Source organism: Engystomops pustulosus, chromosome 1 (genome assembly GCF_040894005.1).
Source record: "Engystomops pustulosus chromosome 1, aEngPut4.maternal, whole genome shotgun sequence".
Taxonomy (NCBI): Eukaryota; Metazoa; Chordata; class Amphibia; order Anura; family Leptodactylidae; genus Engystomops; species Engystomops pustulosus.
In genome coordinates, this window is record NC_092411.1 from 143,664,375 (window position 1) to 143,687,523 (window position 23,149).

Consider the following 23,149-nt stretch of genomic DNA (forward strand, 5'->3'; position numbering starts at 1 on the left):
TTATTTTACTATACTTGCTAATATTTTGTGATTATTTAAAACTATCCCAGAGAGATTTATTAAAGGGCCAACGGCACTTTAATAAATCTGAAAAACAGAGGAATCTCCAAAGGCAGTCATAGAACTTTCAAAAAAGCCCACCTTATGATAAATCTTGAAGGGGTTGTCCACTTTTAGCAAATATTTGCTATGATATGATATGGCTTGTAAAAGGAAATGTTATCCAATTTTCCAATATACTTTTTATATCAATTCCTCACATTTTTCTAGATCTCTGCTTGCTGTCCTGCTATAAAAGCTTCTATTTTTACTTCTAGTGGATTGAAATCTGTCCATGTGATGTGATGGACACGCAGATGCATGATTCATTATTAACACACATCTCCTATTGCTCTCTGTGATAATAACGGTTTCTGCACCTGTGTGTCCATCACATCACATTGACAGATTTCTATCCACTGGAAGTAAACAAAGTAGCTTTCTATGGTGGGACAGAAAGCAGAGATCTAGAAAACAGCGAGGAATTGATACAGAAAGTATATTGGAAAATTGTATAATGTTTCCTTACAAGAACCATATAAAATTTTTGCTGAAAGTGGACAACCCCTTTAAGGAATGAAAGGCTAATGGTGAAGGTCACTTAAAGTGTGAATCCCTTTAAGATGCCATCTCAACAAATGAGGGCTTGGTTTGGCCTTCATGTGATTTGCATTTGATAAGAAATGTGCCATTAAAGACTCTCTTAAAAATACTCTGCTACCATCAACAAAGAAAAAACCAACCACCTGTACTACATTTGTTTCATGGAAAACCCTACCCACTTCTCCTATAAGTTTATGCTCCATCCTAATTGAGACATTGTGGATATTTAACCGGTTAAGGACCGGGCCCTTTCCTGTTTTTTCATGTCCATTTTTCACTCCCCACCTTCAAAAATCTATAACTTTTTTATTTTTACACGTAAAGAGCTGTGTGTTTTCTGCGTAACAAATTGCACTTCATAGTGATGGTATTAAATATTCCATGCCATGTACTCGGAAGCGGGAAAAAATTTCCAACTGCAGTGAAAATGGTGAAAAAACGCATTTGCGCCATTTTCTTGCGGGCTTGGATATTACGTCTTTCGCTGAGCGCCCCAAATGACATGTCTACTTTATTCTTTGGGTCGGTACAATTAAGGGGATACCAAATTTGTATAGGTTTTATAATGTTTTCATACATTTACAAAAATTAAAACCTCCTGTACAAAAATTATTTTTGTGATATTGCCAACTTCTGGTGCTAATAATTTTTTTATACTTTGGTGTACGGAGCTGTGGGTGGTGTTATCTTTTGCGAAATTTGATAATAATTTCAATGATATCATTTTTAGGACTGTTCTTTTGATCACTTTTTATAGATTTTTTTATATTTTTCGACTTTGGGCGCTATTTTCCGTTACGGGGTTAAACGCATTGAAAAACGTTATCATATTTTGATAGATCGGGCATTTTCAGACGCGTCGATACCTGATGTGTTTATGATTTTTACTGTTTATTTATATTCATGTCAGTTCTAGGGAAAGGGGGGTGATTTGAAATTTTAGGTTCTTTTATTATAATTTTTTTTAACTTGTTTTTATTTTTATTTTTACTATTTTTCAGACTCCCTAGGGTACTTTAACCCTAGGTTGTATGATCGATCCTATCATATACTGCCATACTACAGTATGGCAGTATATGGGGATTTTCCTCCTCATTCATTACAATGTACTATCAGCACATTGTAATGAAGGGGTTAAAAATGAAATAGCCCTCAATGACGTCACGGGGAGCGGCGATCCCAGGTAAGATGGCGGCGCCCATGCGCCGCTATCTTCTTGAGGCTTTGGCGGCAGCCATCGCTGTGAAAACACCCGCGATCGGTGCTAGCACCAATCGCGGGTGTTACCGGTAAGCCTTTGCTGCAATATGCCTGTGAGCCCTCTCCATGCAGCACGACCCGACTGCCGCATACACGGCGGGCGGTCGCGAACTGCTTAATCCAAGCCTACAGTTGACAATTGGTTGACACGTTGCACACCTAGGCAAAAACTGTACCCTTTGTCCCTAATTTATGCACTCTAGATGGCTCTTATTGGTGCATGTCTTCTTCTTCAAAAAGAAGGAAGATGGATTCTGAAAACTGAAGCCCCTAGCAGCTTAAATAATAAACTAAACATGAACATTTTTCTCTAGTCCCCTAAATTTCAGTTTATTTAAGTTAAACTACTCCAGACCCACTTCCAGTTTGCAGTAATGATTATTTGGTTAGTCGTTCTAGTTTCCAAAGCATATAATTAACTTCTTCAATATTTGGGTTTGGGAGTTCAAGTACTGGTAGGTTCATTTTGTGGTATATTGTTTGTTCAATTACATATCCTTTTTGTCTTACTCTGATTTAGGGAAAAATAACAGGTACAGGATTCCAGAGGATAATGGATAAGGTACACAGGGTTCCGGAAAGGGCTGGGGACACACAGGGTTCTGGCACAGGCTCCCCTCCAAAACACTTACAATCAGCTCGCAACCCGTTATGATTAATACCTCCATCAGTTCTTTATCCCCTTTCTAAAACATCTCCACAGCTCTTCATCCCTTTAGTATAACCTGCCTTGCCCTGCCACTCAACCACATACCCTTAGTATAAGATCTTCTATATCACCTGTGCAGCTCCCAAGCCTCCATCACCAGCTGCTCATCCCGTCAGTATTAAATCCTCAACTTATCCTGCAGCTGCAGCCTCTAGCTCCCCAGCCTGCAGCCCCATCTCCTCTTCCCCACAGTATAACATCTTCCCTATCATCTAAACAGCTCCACAACCTGTAGCCCCTCAGCTCCTCATCCCCTTAGTAGAAGATCTTCTATATCACCCATGCAGCTCCCAAGCCTGCAACACCAGCACCTCATCGCCCTCAGTATAACACCCTCCCCAGCCTGAAGCCCCTAGCTCCTCATCACATGGGTATAACATCTGCCCTTTCTCTGGCACAGCTCCACAGCCTGTAACCCCCAGCTGCGGATCCCCACAGTATACCATACGCCCAATCACCTGTACAGCTCCCCAGTATGGGGCCCCCAGATCCTCATCCCCCTCAGTATAACATCCTCCCCATCACCTGCACAGCTCCCCAGCCTGCAGCTCCTGACTCCTCATCCCCCTCAGTTTTACATTCTCCCAAGCCTGCAGCCCCCAGCTCCTCATCCTCCTTAGTATTACATCCTGCCCAGCCTGCAGCTCCAACTCCTCATCCCCACAGTATGATATCCTTCATCACCTGCACAGCTCTCCAGCTTGCTGCCGCAGCTCCTCATCCCCAACAGTATAACCTTATCCCCAGCCTACAGCCCCCTACTCTTCATCCCCATAGTATAAGATCCTGCCCATCACCTGCACAGCTCCCCAGCCTGCATCCGCAGCTCCTCATCCCCCTCAGTACAATGTTATCACCAGCCTGCAGCCCCCTGCTCCTCCTCCCCTTAAGTACAACATTATCCCCATCCTAAGGTAGAGAAATGGCAATTACATAAACAAGTGTGGGCACGGTCAAAACACGGTCTCAGAAGTGAAAAATAAGATTTTTAATTTCAAACAGAGTGTTAGTTTTCTTCTAAAATACAACAAACATTAAATGCAATAAATGCAATAAACATTAAATGCAATTATAATGAACAATATAGACACATCTACACACGAATGATGTGCAGACCCCAGTATGGATATGGGGACTTAATTCATCTTTTTCTATATGTGCAATGTCTTGCTGACAGAAAGATTAGTTTTTGACAATTAATAATATATAGTACCTAGGAACAATATAGTAGTATATATAGTAATTCTCTTAAAAATGCGAGGATTTAGTTTATCCTGTTATGTGTACAAAATATCCCTCTCCGTAGGATCATATATTGTACACAATGAGAAATCCTATGTTTTTTATTTTTTATAATGTCCCAATTTTTAGACAAAAGGATGAGTCCTTAATTGATTTCTCTAGTGTAAACATCAATACAAGGAAAGAGAAGGTAAAAATGAAAAATATGTAAAAAATTCGTAAAAAAAAAAAAAAAATCGTAAAAAATTGCATGCATTAAAATGAAAAAGTTAAAAAGATAAAGAATTTTTCTGAGGATAAATTGGTATCCAGGAGGTTTTAAAGGTGCACAGAGTGTAGGGCCCTACACTTGTGCAGACTCTTACAGATCTTTTATAATAATACTTGAAGTTTGAGCACTCACGGTTGGTTGGTCTTGTGTGGCTGTCTTTATGTCCGTATTTTTATTTCTAGTTAGCGGAGATATCTGGAGACGTTCTATATTGTAGGGAATTCTTTGTTGGCCGCTTTCAGTGCGCGATGGCGTCCTCCACGTGCAATGGCGTCCGTGTGTATCCTCCGGGAGCGCCACCAAGAAAAACAAGTCTGCACGCTCCCCACTTTTCGGTCTTCTCCCTTCACAGTGCGGGCTCCGCAACCGCTGTGTGCCACGGATGATGCTATGCTTGCTAGCGTGCAGTGCTCTGAACAATGGACTCCAGCCCACCAGCGACCCGTAAGTGTAAGTCTTCCTATAGTTGTATAGAGAGTGGTGTGGTGGGTCCAATTTTGGGAGTGTTCTGATTTTGTAAGAGTCTAATGGTTGTAGTTAATGTCTATGGCTAAACGCGTTTCGAAGCGCAATGCTTCTTCCTCAGTAGCTTGAAAATTGTGAAAACCTCCTCATTGTTGTACTTGGTTAAATAGCCTTTTTGGGCTAAACATTGCCTGGTCTGGATCCGTGTGAACTGGATCGGACTTTAAAAACCGGACCTGGACCAATTTACTTATATCCTCTTCAAAGTAGTATTTGTTTACAATATATGTGTCCAAGTGGATCATTGCAACAGACAGACAGGTTCCAATCGTGACAAAGATGTAATTAGATCCGAATAATAAGAAAATAGAAGTAGAACGGTCTATATAGTCAAATATATGGTTTTTTATGGAAATAAATGTGGGTGAAGTTGGGTGGTTACTTAGTAATACATATACAATGTCTTATTTAGGATTTTGGATGGGGGAAGCCGAAGGATGGCCACATGTGCTGGTATACAGCCGGACCTATGTGGCTCATGTTGCGGCTGCCTCCATCCAATGCTTGCATATTCAACTTTATAAAAAACCAAAAATTTCCAATTCTGCATTGAGGCATTGAGATGTATCTTGATTCTATTCTAGACATTTTCGCAATATAGTCTCCACCTCTCCAATCTTTTTTAATAGATTGTATAGCACAAAATTTTAACCCTGTTGTGTCCATATTGTGAGCTATTTTAAAGTGTTTTGATAAGGTATGTGTATCTAATCCTTTTTTAATATTTCTTAAATGTTCTGAAATTCTTTCCCTTAGAGGTCTGATCGTCCTCCCTATGTACTGTTTTTTGCAAGGGCAGGTTATCACATAGATTACCCCGCTGCTGTTACAGGTGAGGAATTCATTTATGTTATGTACCAATTTATTGCTGAATGATATGACTTGTTGAGTGCGTTTTTGAAAGGAAGTTTTTTTGCAGCAAATGCAGTCACCGCATCTAAAAAAACCTTTTAAGTTTAACCAAGTTTCATTCGGTGTTTTCGGTTTAGTCTTTATGGATGGAGCTATTTGTGAGCCTAGATTGGGAGCCTTGGTGTAAATTATAGATGGTTTGTCGGGTAGGATTGAATGGAGAGTTTTGTCATTCTTTAAAATGTCCCAGTGTTTAGTAATAATTTTTTGTAGTTTTTTGTATTGTGTATTGTATGGTAAGATTATTTTGCTCTGATTTTCTTGTGTATCACAAGTTGTTTGCATGTTTTCTAAGGATGTGATTCTTTCTGGCGGTGTAATTTTTTCTTTTATTAGATCTTCTCTCTTTAGATGTCTAGCTTTTTGTAGAGCTGGTATTAAAGTTGTGGTAGTATAGTTTTTTTCTTGAAACTGTGTTGTTAATCTGTTGGCTTCTTCCTCGAACTTTTCAGTTGTTGTACAGTTCCTCCTCAGGCGTCTGTACTGGCCGAAGGGTACATTTTCTAGCCATCTAGGAAGATGGCAGCTGTGTTTGGATATATAACTATTTTTGGATGTTGGTTTTGTGTATGTACTACACTCCAGCTTGTTATCTATTATGTCTATTTGTAAATCTAAAAATTCTACCCGTGTTTTACTTATATTTGGAGAAAATTGTAGATTGAATGTGTTATTGTTTATTAGTGCGATGAAATTGTTTAATTCCAATTCACTCTTGTCCCAGATTAAGATGACGTCATCGATATACCGGTGCCAGAGCACCAGGCCGTCGCCAAGCCTGCCGTTTATGGTAAGTTCTTCCCAGTAAGCCATAAATAAATTGGCATAGCTTGGCGCGAGGAGGTTTTCACAATTTTCAAGCTACTGAGGAAGAAGCATTGCGCTTCGAAACGCGTTTAGCCATAGACATTAACTACAACCATTAGACTCTTACAAAATCAGAACACTCCCAAAATTGGACCCACCACACCACTCTCTATACAACTATAGGAAGACCTACACTTACGGGTCGCTGGTGGGCTGGAGTCCATTGTTCAGAGCACTGCACGCTAGCAAGCATAGCATCATCCGTGGCACACAGCGGTTGCGGAGCCCGCACTGTGAAGGGAGAAGACCGAAAAGTGGGGAGCGTGCAGACTTGTTTTTCTTGGTGGCGCTCCCGGAGGATACACACGGACGCCATTGCACGTGGAGGACGCCATCGCGCACTGAAAGCGGCCAACAAAGAATTCCCTACAATATAGAACGTCTCCAGATATCTCCGCTAACTAGAAATAAAAATACGGACATAAAGACAGCCACACAAGACCAACCAACCGTGAGTGCTCAAACTTCAAGTATTATTATAAAAGATCTGTAAGAGTCTGCACAAGTGTAGGGACCTACACTCTGTGCACCTTTAAAACCTCCTGGATACCAATTTATCCTCAGAAAAATTCTTTATCTTTTTAACTTTTTCATTTTAATGCATGCAATTTTTTAAGATTTTTTTTTTTTTTTTAAACGAATTTTTTACATATTTTTCATTTTTACCTTCTCTTTCCTTGTATTGATGTTTACACTAGAGAAATCAATTAAGGACTCATCCTTTTGTCTAAAAATTGGGACATTATAAAAAATAAAAAACATAGGATTTCTCATTGTGTACAATATATGATCCTACGGAGAGGGATATTTTGTACACATAACAGGATAAACTAAATCCTCGCATTTTTAAGAGAATTACTATATATACTACTATATTGTTCCTAAGTATTATATATTATTAATTGTCAAAAACTAATCTTTCTGTCAGCAAGACATTGCACATATAGAAAAAGATGAATTAAGTCCCCATATCCATACTGGGGTCTGCACATCATTCGTGTGTAGATGTGTCTATATTGTTCATTATAATTGCATTTAATGTTTATTGCATTTATTGCATTTAATGTTTGTTGTATTTTAGAAGAAAACTAACACTCTGTTTGAAATTAAAAAACTTATTTTTCACTTCTGAGACCGTGTTTTGACCGTGCCCACACTTGTTTATGTAATTGCCATTTCTCTACCTTGGTCTTTCTCTGGTGTTGGGACCTATTGTGGATGCACTCAAACTCGGCCTAGCAGAGATCGATAAGTGCCACCATAACTTCAATTTAAATTATCCCCATCCTGCAGCCCCTAGATCTTCATCCCCCTCAGTACATTATCCCCATCCTGCAGCCCCCAGCTCTTCATCCCCCTCAGTACAACATTATTCCCAGCCTGCAGCCCCATGCTCCTCATCCCCCTCATCCCCCTCAGTACATTATCCCCATCCTGCAGCCCCCAGCTCTTCATCCCCCTCAGTACATTATCCCCATCCTGCAGCCCCCAGCTCTTCAACCCCCTCGGTACATTATCCCCATCCTGCAGCCCCCAGCTCTTCATCCCCCTCAGTACATTATCCCCATCCTGCAGCCCCCAGCTCTTCATCCCCCTCAGTACAGTATCCCCATCCTGCAGCCCCCAGCTCTTCATCCCCCTCAGTACATTATCCCCATCCTGCAGCCCCCAGCTCTTCATCCCCCTCAGTACATTATCCCCATCCTGCAGCCCCCAGCTCTTCATCCCCCTCAGTACAACATTCTCCCCAGCCTGCAGCCCCCAGCTCTTCATCCCCCTCAGTACAACATTATCCCAAGCCTGCAGCCCCATGCTCCTCATCCCCCTCAGTATAACATTATCTCCAGCCTGCAGCCCACAGCTCCTCCTCCCACTTAGTTTTAAATCCTCCCCAGCCTGAAACCCCCAACTCTGCAGCCTGCAGATGCAGATTCTCCCCATCACCTGCACAGCTCCCCAGCCTGCATCGGCAGCTCCTCATCCCCCTCAGTACAATGTTATCACCAGCCTGCAGCCCCCTGCTCCTCCTCCCCCTCAGTACAACATTATCCCCAACCTGCAGTCCTCAGCTCTTCATCCACCTCAGTATAAGTTTACCCCCAGCCTATAGCCCCCAGCTCCTCATACCCCTTAGTATAACATTATCCCCAGCCTGCAGACGCAGCTCCACATCCCCCTCAGTACAACATTATCCCCAGCCTGCAGCCCCCAACTCCTCATCCCCCTCAGTATAACATTATCCCCAGCCTGCAGCCAACGGCTCCTCATCCACCTCAGAATAACATTATTTCAAGCCTGCAGCTCCCAGCTCCTCGTCCCACTTAGTTATATATCCTCCCCAGCCTGCAACACCAAACTCTCCAGACTGCAGACACAGCTCCACATCCCCCTCAGTACAACATTATCCCCAGCCTGCAGTCCTCAGCTCCTCATCCCCTCTGTATAACATCCTCCCCATCACCTGCACAGCTCCCTAGCCTGCAGAACCCAGCTTCTCATCCCCTTTGTATAACGTTATCCCAATCACCTGCACAGCTCCCTAGCCTGCAGAACCCAGTTCCTCATCACCTTTGTATAACGTTATCCCCATCACCTGCACAGCTCTCCAGCCTGTAGCCCCAGCTCCTCATCCCCTCTGTATAACATCTTCCCCATCACCTGCACAGCTCCCTAGCCTGCAGCCTACAGCTCCTCAACCCCTCTGTATAACACCCCCCCATCAACTGAACAGCTCCCCAGCTTGCAGCCACCAGCTCCTCCTCCCCTCTTTATAACGTTATCCCCATCACCTGCACAGCTCTCCAGCCTGTAGCCCCAGCTCCTCATCCCCTCTGATTAACAACCCCCCCCATCACCTGCACAACTCCCCAGCCTGCAGAACCCCTCGTTCAAGCATTAGCGTACTCGTAACTGCTCGTTGCTCGGACGAATACTTCGTCCGCTTGATAAAATGGCATCTCCCGCCGTTTTGATTTTTGGCGGCCAAAAACAGAGCCAATCACAAGCCAGGAGACTCTGCACTCCACCCAGCATGACGTGGTACCCTTACACATCGATAGCAGTGGTTGGCTGGCCTGATCAGGTGACCCTGGAATAGTCTAGCCCATGCCCGCGCTGCTAGCATCATTCTCTGTCTGGATGCCGTTAAGGAGAGAGCTGCTGCTGCTGCAGGGATAGCGTTAGGCTGTTATATTAGCTTACTGTTAGGCAGGAGTGAGTCTACAAGAACCCAACAGCCCTTGTTAGGGCTAGAATAGCATTATATATATATATTTTTGTTTGCTTGTGGCTGGCCTTGCTGGCACTAGTAGTGCAGCTAGTACCATATTGTGAGGAATTTGCAGAGAGACATGGGAACGTTATATTTAGCTCTTAGTGACACACACATCTCAAACACTTAAGTGGGACAATTCATTAGGGGTTTGATTGAATTAGGCACAGTCTGACGATTTTTTTTTTTACTTTTATTTTTTTTTATAACTCAAAGTCATCAGGCACAGCACAAAATCCAGTTGTGTGCTGTCAGTGTAGGTTAGAAACTAGCCATAGCAATAGGATAGCATCGTTTTGTAAAAAAAAAAATCCAAAAAAAATTAGAGTTTACACTTTAATTTTGAAAATGTTGAACCCGAGGGCTAGTGGTAGAGGACAAGGGCATGGACGTGGGCGTCCAACTACTGCAGGGGTCAGAGCCGGGGTCCTGAGCGGGGTGAGACACCACCTGCTGATGATGGAGCAGGGGAACGCCGCAGAGCTACACTCCCTAGGTTCATGTCTCAAGTTACTGGGACTCGTGGTAGAGCACTGTTGAGGCCAGAACAATGCGAACAGGTGATGGATTGTCATGGATTGTGGACAATGCTTCTAGCCATTTGTCCACCAGTCAGTCTTCCACGCAGTCCACCCATGTCACCGAAATCACTCCTCCAGCTCCTCCACCTCAGTCTCCTTCCCCCCAGTCTGGCCCCTCCCAGGAAAATTTGGCATTTGAACCGGCGTACTCTGAGTAACTGTTTTCTGGACCCTTCCCAGAGTCACAAACCACTTGTCTGGTTGCTGCTGAGCTCTTTTCCGATGCCCAGGTTTTACACCGGTCGCAGTCTGTGGGTGATGATGACATTGTTGACGTAGTGGAAGATGTGTGTAAAGAGGTGTCAGACGATGAGGAGACACGGTTGTCAGATAGTGGTGAAGTTGTTGTCAGGGCAGGAAGTCCGAGGGGGGAGCAGACTGAGAGATAGGAGGATGATGAGGTGACAGACCCAAGCTGGGTTGATAGGCCGGGTGAACACAGTGCTTCTGAGACGGAGGCGAGTCCTCGACGAGAACAGGTTGGAAGAAGCAATGGTGGGGCCAGACGGAGAGGCAGGGCCAGAGCTGGTGCATCAGCGCCAAATGTTTCACGTAGTCAAGCTCCCGTGGTGAGGTCTAGATTTTCGGAAGTCTGGAGGTTCTTTAAAGAAACACCGGATGACCGACGGACTGTGGTGTGCAACCTGTGCCACACCAAGATCAGCAGGGGTTCCATCACTACTAGCTTAACTACCACCAGTATGCGCAGGCATATGAATGCTAAACACCCCACTCAATGGCAACAAGCCCGTCAGGCGAGTGAGGGGAGTGAATTCTTGCGCGTTGGGACTCTGGCGCATATGACAGATTTCATGCTAGGCTGCCTATCCCGTGACCCTCGTGTTCAAAGAATTTATTCCAGCACCGATTACTGGGTATTCACTCTCCTGGACCCACGGTACAAGCAAAATCTTTCCACTCTCATCCATGGAGAGGAAAGGAGTGTGAGAATGCATGAATACCAGCAGGCCCTGGTGCACAAGCTGAAACAGTATTTCCCTACAGCGCACTCCTCATTTTCGTCCTTCTCCTCCTCTTTGTACACTAAAGCAGAGGAAACTGGCTATTTTTTGCCAGGGCCAACTGGCTCTAACTATAGTACTCTATGTATTTAATTTTTCTGGAGGGCCACCTACCCGGTCCTCTGTTTTAAACAATTTTTGTGAGTGCCACATACAGGCACTCAATCTATTTAATTTTTCTGGAGGACCACCTAACTGCTCCTCTGGTTTGAAAACTTTTTTGGACTGCCACATACAGGCACTATCCAAATGTAATTGTCTCCATAGCAGCCTCCACACGTTGTCTTTATAGCTGCCTCCACACGTTGTCTCCATTTCTACCTCCACACATCATCTCCATAGCTGCTTCCCAAAGTCGTCCATATAGCTGCCTCCATACATCATCCCCTTATCAAACGAGCTGTGTCAGGCAAAATTTTGGGTTGTTTTCATGGCTTCCACATCAAACTTGTTAACTTTGTCGCCACCCAGCTGTGTTATCCACAAAATATACTGGCAAACTTTTATCATTTACCGATATTATTTCAGCGCTTCCTGCGCATCTGTTTACATTCCCCTCACCCGCCATAACCCAAACTTATAAGAACACTACTACACTTGATCTTATACAAAAGGTTCTTAGAAGTGCTGTGGGGAGGAGCCGAAAGGCAGGGGCTTGGACAGGCGAAAGCTCACCTGGCAGCTGACCGCCAGCTCCATCCCAAGATTAGGCAGCCTCAGAGGCATCCATGCATACTGCCCCTGCTGTTTCCTGTACATATTTGCCTCCACGATCCTCCACAGCGTCCAATGTCTCCATGCACAACTTTCAACTTTCTATACCCCAGACGCTGGAGCACGAGAGAATAAACAGCACATCATCCCCTTATCAAATGAGCTGTGTCAGGCAGAATTTTCAGGTGTTTCACCAGATACATAATGGAACTCGGCCCATCTGTTGCCGCCATGCTGGAGACCTGAAGTTTCAATCATAGAAGCAATATGGATGCCCCATACTGTCACTCTTAATCATGGAAGTCGTCTCCATGGCTGCCTCCACATGTCGTCCCCTTATCAAACGAGCTGTGTCCGGCTCATTTTTCGGGTGTTTCACCAGATACGTTATGGAACTTGGTCACTATGTTGCCACCATGCTGTGTTATCGACTAAATATACCGTCAACCTTTTGTTGACATAGAAAATCATTTCAGTGCTTCTTGCTCACCTCCTTTGGTTCCTCTCTGCCACCAATTGGTTTAAAGCCTGAGTCCATTTAGGGTATGTCCCTTGACACTCTCTAGCCTGCCGCTGCTGCCGCTGCCTCTGCATGCCGTCCCCTATAGTGTCAGGGTCAATTATTGCATGTTTTAGATGCTATCTAGTTTCATTCGGTCACTCTGTCATGGCCATGCTGTTGCCCATAATTTTGGCAAAATGGTGCGATTAAGCAGCCTCAGAGGCATCCATGCATGCTGCCCCTGCTTTTTCCTGTCCATTTCCATGGTGTTTACATCATTTTCTGAGGTTTCCAGGTGTTTGGCCATGCTTCCCTGTGCAGACCCTTGATCCCCTTGAAAAATGCTCGAGTCTCCCATTGACTTCAATGGGGCTCGTTATTCGAGACGAGCACTCAAGCATCGGGAAAAGTTCGTCTCGAATAACGACCACCCGAGCATTTTAGTGTTCGCTCATCTCTAGTGGTTATCCATCTATCTGCATTCCATTTTTAACTCCATTTTACTTGAGTTGGCTTGGTTTGCCAGTTAGGGATCCAGTTAGCCATCTGCTCTCAGACAGGAGCCAAGTTCAAAGTTCATAGTTCACCTACAAGAAATGACAAATGACTAGTCAAAAGTGCATATTTTACCTTATACTAAAAAGTTAGCTGTTGTAGCCTGCACAATTCAGTTTTGCTTTAAATTCTATAACCCTAAGCTCTTCTCACCCTAGAGCCGATGAAACAACAATGCCGAATATAAAGTGCATTAGTCAAGTAAGAACAGTACATTTTCACAGTACATTTTGTTTAAAGTGTTGGCCCAGGCATGGGTGTTATTTTCCTGGAGTCAAGACACCAGGGAATGAGATATAAAGCGTTCATTTGCTTGTCAGTTAAGTGGTGCCTGCAAAGATGCTTATTCAACCAAAGTGCTATATTTCCCATTGAAAAAAAACTCAGGATATCAGTTAAATAGCTGCACAATGTTCTGTGAGAGACTGAAGCTGATATTTTAGTTCTGTAAAGTGACAATTGAAGCAGAAAAATTAAGTACTGTGATCTACAAGGATATCCTGCTCACTTAAAAATGTTGTAGTGTTATTAAACATGGTAACGAGATGCAGACACAGACAGCCGTGGGCCCCTTTGCAAAACATGTGTGGGTGCCCTTCCAGCAGGATACCATCAAATTACATCTTCTTATAGATAAAATAGTTTTTTTCAGAATAACTGTATTACACATAAATTGTGATTTAAGGTAATAAAGTGGTTAATTGATATATCTATTCTATAGATTAGTGAAGGGGTTTACAGTTACAACTCTAGGCATGTACAGCTATTAAAAGGTTACATGGGGAATCAAGAGAAAAGTAGAATCCTTGTTTTAAAACCATATTTGGCCAAAAATGGCACCAGGCACCTAGATTCTGTGGACACATTGGGGGTCATTTACTAAGTTTCCCTAAAATTACTGTTTTGCGCCGAATTGCCCGTGTTTTTGGCGCACGCGATCAGATTGTGGCGCATCGGCGCCGGCATGCATGCGACGGAAATCGGGGTCGTGGCCATAGGAAAACCCTATGGATTCGGAAAAACCGCTGATTTTTTTTTTAAAATGTGTTGCTTGACATGCGCTTACCTGTATCAGGAATAGGATAGTGAACTCCGGCGAACTTCAGCGCAGCAGCGACACCTGGTGGACATCGGGCGTACGACCTTAGTGCATCGCCAGAAGACTCGAATCCTTGACGGAGAGCCTGCCGCTGGATCGCGACAGGACCGGGTAAGTAAATCTGCTCCATTGAGGCACATATACAGTTAAACTATAAAGTCTTATTGCCAGTTCACATTGCTTTTAGGTCTTCTGTTATTTGTATTAGTTATTGAGAGCCAAAACCAGGCATGGTTACAGTGAAACAGAGGGAGCAGAGGGAGTGTGGAGGAGATAAAGAATGCATGAGCAATATGCAATTGCTAATGTATTAAAAGGATGTTCCCATCTGGGCATTCATATTTAACCGGTTAAGGACCGGGCCCTTTCCTGTTTTTTCATGTCCATTTTTCACTCCCCACCTTCAAAAATCTATAACTTTTTTATTTTTACACGTAAAGAGCTGTGTGATGGCTTGTTTTCTGCGTAACAAATTGCACTTCATAGTGATGGTATTAAATATTCCATGCCATGTACTCGGAAGCGGGAAAAAATTCCAAATGCAGTGAAAATGGTGAAAAAACGCATTTGCGCCAATTTTTTGTGGGCTTGGATATTACGTCTTTCACTGAGCGCCCCAAATGACATGTCTACTCTATTCTTTGGGTCGGTACGATCATGAGGATACTAAATTTGTATAGGTTTTATAATGTTTTCATACATTTACAAAAATTAAAACCTCCTGTACAAAAATTATTTTTTTGATTTTGCCATCTTCTGGTGCTAATAACTTTTTTATACATTGCTGTACTGAGCTGTGGGTGGTGTAATTTTTTTTTTGCAAAATTTGATAATATTTTCAATGATATCATTTTTAGGACTGTACGACCTTTAGATCACTTTTTATAGATTTTTTATATTTTTCAAAAAAGTGCCATTTTCGAATTTGGGCGCTATTTTCCGTTGCGGGGTTAAACGCATTGAAAAACCGTTATCATATTTTGATAGATCGGGCATTTTCGGACGCGTTGATACCTAATGTGTTTATGATTTTTACTGTTTATTTATATTTATGTCAGTTCTAGGGAAAGGGGGGTGATTTGAAATTTTAGGTTTTTTTATTATAATTTTTTTTTTAACTTTTTTTTTATTTTTACTATTTTTCAGACTCCCTAGGGTACTTTAACCCTAAGTTGTCTGATGGATCCTATCATATACTGCCATACTACATAATGGCAGTATATGGGGATTTTCCTCCTCATTTATTACAATGTGCTATCGGGAAGACCCGAGGCTACCATGGAGACGGATCGCCGCACCCCGATGATGCCACAGGGAGCGTCGATACCAGGTAAGATGGCGGTGCCCATGCGCCGCTATCTTTTTGAAGCTGCCGGCAGCTTTGTCGGCAGCCATCGCTGTGATAACACCCGGTAAGCCTTTGCTGCAATATGCAGGAAAGACTTACCGGCTATGGAGAGGTCTCAGCCCGTGAGCCCTCTCCATGCAGTGCGACCCGACCGCCGCCGTGAATACATGGCGGGCGGTCGCAAACTGGTTAATTTAATTCATTTGCCACATGTAAACATTTCTTCAATTGGATGTTATTAAAAAAAAAAGTTCCCGCGTGAATATAATTTCTCATAAATGTAGCCATGTTGTCCCTTAGAAACGAGATAGCCTCCTCGGATACGACCACCCCACACTCTGGCAGCAGTGGCCAGACATGAGTCCTGCCTGACCTTTTGGCTTCAGCAATCATTACCACAGGACGGCTGTGGGACCTGCAGTAACTCCCGGACATTTCATATACAAAAACTTTTTGTTTCTTTGTGCAATCACTCCAGGAGAGGAGGTTGTAACCAAGGACACAGTCTTGTTTCTAAGGGGACATATCACTACATTTATGATACATTATCTTCACACAGGTAAAAAATGCTTAATAACATCTAATTGAAGAAATGTATATACATGGCAGATTAACTAAACTGAATTTGAATGCCCAGATGTGAATACCCCTTTAATGCATTTGAAGAAAATGTATTGTATTGTCCCCCAATGCATTTGTATATACACAGCGCCCTAATACAAATTTTCATATATAAATTGCTCACAAAGCATTTATATATGCTATTTATGCAATTTATATATTTTATTTATGCAAATGCATTAGGGGCAATGTCATCATTTTAAAAATAAAAATTGGGGCACTTTATCTTTGTATGTATTGCACTTGGTTCTAGTGCTGTATTTCTGTGTCAGGCACAGTTCTCATTTTGTATTTATGGTTTGTTCTGGTTTTGCATTTTAATGTGGGTGGTGCTGTATTTCTGTATGGAGCCTTATTCTGATGCTGTATTTCTATAGGAATACTGGTTGTGGTGCTTTTTTTGTACAGAGCCTGGTTCTAGTGCTGTTTTTCCTTAAGGAACCTGGTTTATGGTGTTATATTTCTATGTAGGTTTTAGTTCTAGTACTATATTTAAGTACTAAACTTGTTTATGGTGATATATTTATATACCAAGCTTGGTTCTTGTCATGTATTCATGTACCAAGCTTGATTCTTGTACTTTTTTATGTATCAAGCTTGATTATGCATTTATGTACTGCACTTGGTGCTGTATTTTGAGATAAAGTTTGGTTCTGTTGAATTATTTTTGTACTGAGCTATTATAATTAATTCTAATAAAAAGCACTTTATTATAATTTGGAGGCACTGTACATATTTTAATAAACACCTTCGCGACCGAGGACGAATTCACGAGCTGAGCTCTCTCCATACACAGCAGGTGTTGGCTGTATGGAGAGAGTTCTGGCACCGATCGCGACAGTTAACCTTTACATGGGTGCCGCCATCTTGGATGGCCGATCACCGCCCTCTGTGATGTCATCGGAGGGCGGCGTTCAGTTGGCATGGCAGCCAACAGTCTCATTGAGACTCATAGGTTTGCCATGTGCAATGATCTCTAATAACCAGCAGATAGCAGGCTATGAGAAATCACTGTAATTTTGCTATATACTACAATATAGTTGTATTCCAGTATATAGTAGTAGCAATTAACCCTGCAGGGTTAAATTACCCTGGAGGATCTGAAATAATGGTAAAAAAAAAATGTGAAAAAAATGAAAAAAAAGTTTAAATCACTCCCCTTTCTCTAGATCACAAATAAAAACAAATAAACAGTAATAATCATAGACACGTTTGGTATCATCGGGTCCCAAAATATCCGATCTATCAAAATATTGATTTTTCCCGGCGTTTAACCCCGTAACGGAAAATAGCACACAAAGTCGAAAGTGCCACTTTTTGGCCATTTTGAAAAATATAAAAGATTCTATAAAAAGTGCTGAAAAGGATGTACAGTCATCAAAATGATAGCATTAAAAATGTCATCAAAAGTCACAAAAAATGACACCACCCACAGCTCCATACACTGAAGTATAAAAAAGTTATTAGTGCCAGAACATGGCAAAATGAAGATTTTTTTTTGTACAGAAAGTTTGAATTTTTTTAAATGTATGAAAACATTATAAACCTATCCAAATTTGGTATCCCCGTGATCATACCGAACCAAAGAATAAAGTAGACATGTTATTTGGGGCTCAGTGAAAGCTGTAAAATCCAAGCCCACAAGAATGTGGCGCAAATGCGTTTTTTCATCATTTTCACTGCATTCAGAATTTTTTTCTGCTTCCCAGTACGCGGCAGGGAATAATAAATACCATCACTATGAAGTGCAATTTGTTACGCAGAAAACAAGCCCAAATACAGCTCTTTACATGTAAAAATAAAAAAGCTACAGATTTTTGAAAGTGGGGAGTGAAAAATGAAAATGCTAAAATGAAAAAGGGCCACATCCCTGAGGGGTTAAAAGAGAGTCTTCACAACACTACAAGGGAAGCCACTACAACACCACAAGCAAAATAAAAGCAGAGATTTTCCAAAATAGTTTTTACTGCAGACTTTAACCCTTTCAGGACCTGGCCCTTTTTTGTTTTTTCATTTTCATTTTTTACTCCCCATAATCAAAAATCCATAACTTTTTTATTTTTCCATGTACAGAGCTGTGTGATGGCTTATTTTCTGCGTAACAAATTGCACTTCATAGAGATGGTATTGGATATTCCATGCCGTGTACTAGGAAGCGGGAAAAAAATTCCAAATGCAGTGAAATTGGTAAAAAAAACGCATTTGTGCCGCCTTCTTGTGGGCTTGGATCTTACGGATTTCACTGTGCGCCCCAAATGACATGTCTACTTTATTCTTTGGGTTGCTATGATTACGGGGATACCAAATTTGTATAGGTTTTATAATGTTTTCATACATTTAAAAAAATTAAAACCTCCTGTACAAAATTTTTTTTTGGGATTTTGCCATCTTCTGGCACTAATAACTTTTTTATACTTTGGTGTACTGAGCTGTGGGTGGTGTTGTTTTTTGCGGATTTTGATGACGTTTACAATTTTATCAATTTTAGGACTGTTCGACCTTGTGATCACTTTTTATAGAATTTTTAAATTTTTTTAAATGACAAAAAAAGTGCCATTTTCGACTTTGGGCGCGATTTTCTGTTACGGGATTAAACGCAGCGAAAAACAGTTATCATATTTTGATAGATCGGCATTTTCGGACGCGGCGATACCTAATGTGTTTATGATTTTTACTGTTTATTTATATTTATATCAGTTCTAGGGAAAGGAGGGTGATTTGAGTTTTTAGGGTTTTTTATTATAATTTTTTTTTTTTAACTTTTTTTTATTTTTATTTTTAGTACTTTTCAGACTCCCTAGGGTACTTTAACCCTAGGGGCTCTGCACGATCCTATCATATACTGCCATACTACAGTATGGCAGTATATGGGGATTTTACTACTCATACATTACAATGTGCTGATAGCACATTGTAATGCATGGGTCAACCCGAAGTAGCCTCGGGTCTTCGCGAGACCCGAGGTTACTATGGCGACGGATCGCCGCTCCCCGATGACGTCACGGGGAGCGGCGATCCTCGAAAAGATGGCTAGCACCGATTGCGGGTGTTACCGGTAAGCCTTTGCTGCAATATGCAGCAAAGACTTACCAGCTATGGAGAGGGCTCAGCGCGTGAGCCCTCTCCATGCACCCGCGGCTGACCCGTGACGTGCTATTACGTCACGGGTCGTGAAAGGGTTAACTGTAATAATGCAGAAAATCTTTTTTTTGCCGACATTGATATTATTTGCATACAGTATATGTGAGTCGGTAATTCTAAGGGTAGGGATGGACATGGTGTAGTGGGAGTGCAGAGGTAGAAGGCCATATATGTGTATTTAAGAACTCAAGACTCGTGGGGAACAACAATTTCTACATATCGCTGGGCCTATGGAGCCTTAAAGGTGTTTGCTGGAGGTTGGAAAACATGGCCATTTTGTGTGGGTATTGCAGCTCAGTTGTATAGAAATGAATAGATGTTACAGGCAATACCACATATTACTCATGGACAGGAGAGGAGCCATTTTGTAAGAAAGCAGCCATGTTTTTTATCCACTGACAGAGAGACCAGATTAACAAGGTATTCTAATGGTAAGAATTAGTAATGCCCAGCTACCAATTTATTAACACCTAACCACGAGACATAACAGAGCAATAATACTGTACAGTTATGAGAAAAGAAAAGATGACGGATTGTTTTGTAAGTCAGAAAAGCTAACAGATCCTCTCTAAACTAGTAAATCAGGTTTTGCTATTGAGTCATGCCTCCTTTCTGCAACACAAATCAATATGATGCAGCTCTCATCAGGGATTCTGACCTGATAGATATGTGAAAGAATGCAGCTTTGAAAAGAGAACGTAAAATGCTGTGTAGAAAAAAAAGTGTAGAAGAAAAAAAAACGTAAAAATGAATAGCAATTGTGCATAAGATAACTAAGCGACTGATTCACATCTCAGAAATGTAATGAGGTAGAGAATTTTTAAATAACTCATCCACATAAGATGGGGAATTGAGCTCAGTCGATTTGTGATTGGCATGGATTCAAGCTGATCCACTTCCTAGGCTATCAGTGGGAAAGATTTAAAATATGCAAAAAGGAAGATTTTAAAGCTAATCTAAGTATTGCACAGGTCTCTTGTGCCAGGAAGAGCAGGCTTTTCCTCTATATGCCTGTTTCACTCCATAGCAACCACGGTAAACCATAATTGCTATATACATAGTCGATTAGCCTCTTCCAGAGATATGGTCTTAAAGGCTTATGGTCAGTTGATGTACAATACTTGTAGCACAATAGCACGTTCAATAGCAATGCAGTGTATTATACAAACAATTACCACAATACACATATCTTTAAAGGGTTTTAGCAAATATTCTAAAAATCCATGTTTTGGAATCGAATAAATATTCTACCCTGAAAGGATTTCTGTTTTTCAAGGAATTTACTACAACAGAATCCGACATAGAATTAAGTATCTGCCGGGTTCACCTAGTACACAGCTGTATTCAACTCTCTTCCCATATTCAAAGGTTTATTTACATGCATCCTGTAGACAATTCTACACTACCTGGTCCCGTGCGTTGTCCGAATCCTTGGGATCGTCCGATGGCCCGCCCCTCGATTTGTGTCGCGTAAATTCCCTGTTAAATCCGGCACAACTCGGAAATCGTGGAGTGCTGCTGTTTCTTCTTGAATATATATAAAACTGTACATATTTTCATTATTAGAGATCAACACTATAGTTTTTCTATTTTAACAACCCTGAAAAAATGATACTTCACCATTGCAATAGACAATAGGGCAAATTTAAGACAGCATACTTTTGTGCATCTGGAGTACAGTATACTAAATCAATATGATGTTACCAGGAGTTACTTTCTATAGATTTTATTTTCAGAACAGCATTTCAACCTTACACCTTATCTTTCCCATTCAACCAATCAAATCTCTAAGAAATGTATAACTACCACCACATTTACCGTATATACTCGTGTATAAGCCGAGTTTTTCAGCACAAAAAATGTGCTGAAAAACGTACACGTATACACGAGTCAATGCAATACGCGAGTCAATTAAAAAATACTTAAAAAATAATAAACTTATATACTCACCCTCCGGTGGCCCCTATGTGCAGCGCTGCTCCCCCGATGTCCGCACGGCTCGTCTTCTGGCTTCCGCACCCGTTTTCTTTCTTCTGCTGGGCGCCACCATGTTTCTCCCCTGCTGGCCGGGGAGAACAAAGGCGGTGCCTAGCAGAACAAAGAAGACGGGCGTGGAAGCCTGCAGACGAGCCACGCGGACATCGGGGGAGCAGCGCTGCACATCGAGGCCACCGGAGGTTGATTATATAAGTTTATTTATTTTTGTAATACTGGGCAGGCTGTATACTACGGGGGAGAGGCTGGGTGGCTGTATACTACTGGGGGCAAGCTGTATACTACTGGGGGCAAGCTTTATACTGCTTGGGGCAGGCTGTATTCTACTGGGGGCAGGCTGTATACTACTGGAGGCAGGCTGTATGCTACTGGGGGCAAGCTGTATACTACTGGGGGCAGGCTCTGTACTAATGGGGCAGGCAGTATACTACTGGGGGCAGGCTGTATACTACTGGGGGCACTCTGTATACTACTGGGGGCAGGTTGGGCTGGCTGTATACAAGCTGGGCTGGCTGTATACTATTGGGGGCAAGCTGGGCAGGCTGTATACTACTGGGGGCAGGCTGTATACTACTGGGGGCACTCTGTATACTACTGGGGGCAGGTTGGGCTGGCTGTATACAAGCTGGGCTGGCTGTATACTATTGGGGGCAAGCTGGGCAGGCTGTATACTACAGGGGGCAGGCTGTATACTACAGGGGGCTGGCTGGCTATATACTGGGGGGTCTGTGACCAATGCATTTCCCACCCTCGGCTTATACTCAAGTCAATAGTTTTTCCTAGTTTTTGGTGGTAAAACTAGGGGTCTCGGCTTATACTCGGTCAGCTTATACTCGAGTATATACGGTAGTAAACATATTTTTGACACTTTCTTTCTACGATTTTAATCAAAAGTTTAAACTCTATTTCTAAACTCTAAAAAATAACCCAAAATGTGTGTTAATAATTGAATCACTAAAGATTATAACAGTCTATGTTTTACAAAATGTTTTCAAATTAATATAATTTTCAACCAAAGCTTCCAAGAAATCCTTGTAATTAACATCAAAAAATAAAAATGTTTATAAATAGATCACATGAAGAAATAACTGCACAGACAGGGCTACACAAAATGGGAGCATCAGACTGTTTGTGCCAAAGGCTAATTTGTTAATGCACCACTGATTTTTATTTGTAATCATGTTGGAAATCAAATCATGAATAAAAAAGAATTCAAATTATTTTAGATACAGAGTTTTTCATTATTATTTTTCCCAATGTGCATAATTTGTGGTATATAAACAAAATACATAAAATGGCAAAACATGCTAACTGTGTTTATATTAAGAAAGTGTATATTAGATTATCCCTTCTTCAAGGGATAATTAAATAAATAAATAAATAAATTGAAAAATAACATTGAATCAACCAGGCATATATCGATATTTACAGAAACCAGAGTGCATCAGTCTGCAGATAAACCTGTTTAATGGTATCAAGTGATAAGGGATTACTTAGGCATAAGGTGAAATTATTGGAGGTTTAGAGAAAAGAAAGTGAAAAATACATGCCGTTAGGTAATGTGATAGGTGTGCCTGAAAAGATTGGGTTTTGGGGCACATTTGAAAGTTTGATACTAGCAAAAAAATAAAATAACCCCCTAACTAGTATCATACCTATTGGAGGCAGACCACACAGCTACTTGTGCTGGGAGAGGGGGCAATGCTAAAAATTTCTGCCCAATCCATTGTAAATCCCTTAGAATAATCCATTGTAAATCCCTTAGAATGCCTACATTGCTTTTAAAGTCTCTTGTGCAGTCTGTAATAATATTTACTTAAAAATGTATGGTAAAAATCATATCGCAAAATTAGCCAACGGAACAGGATAACT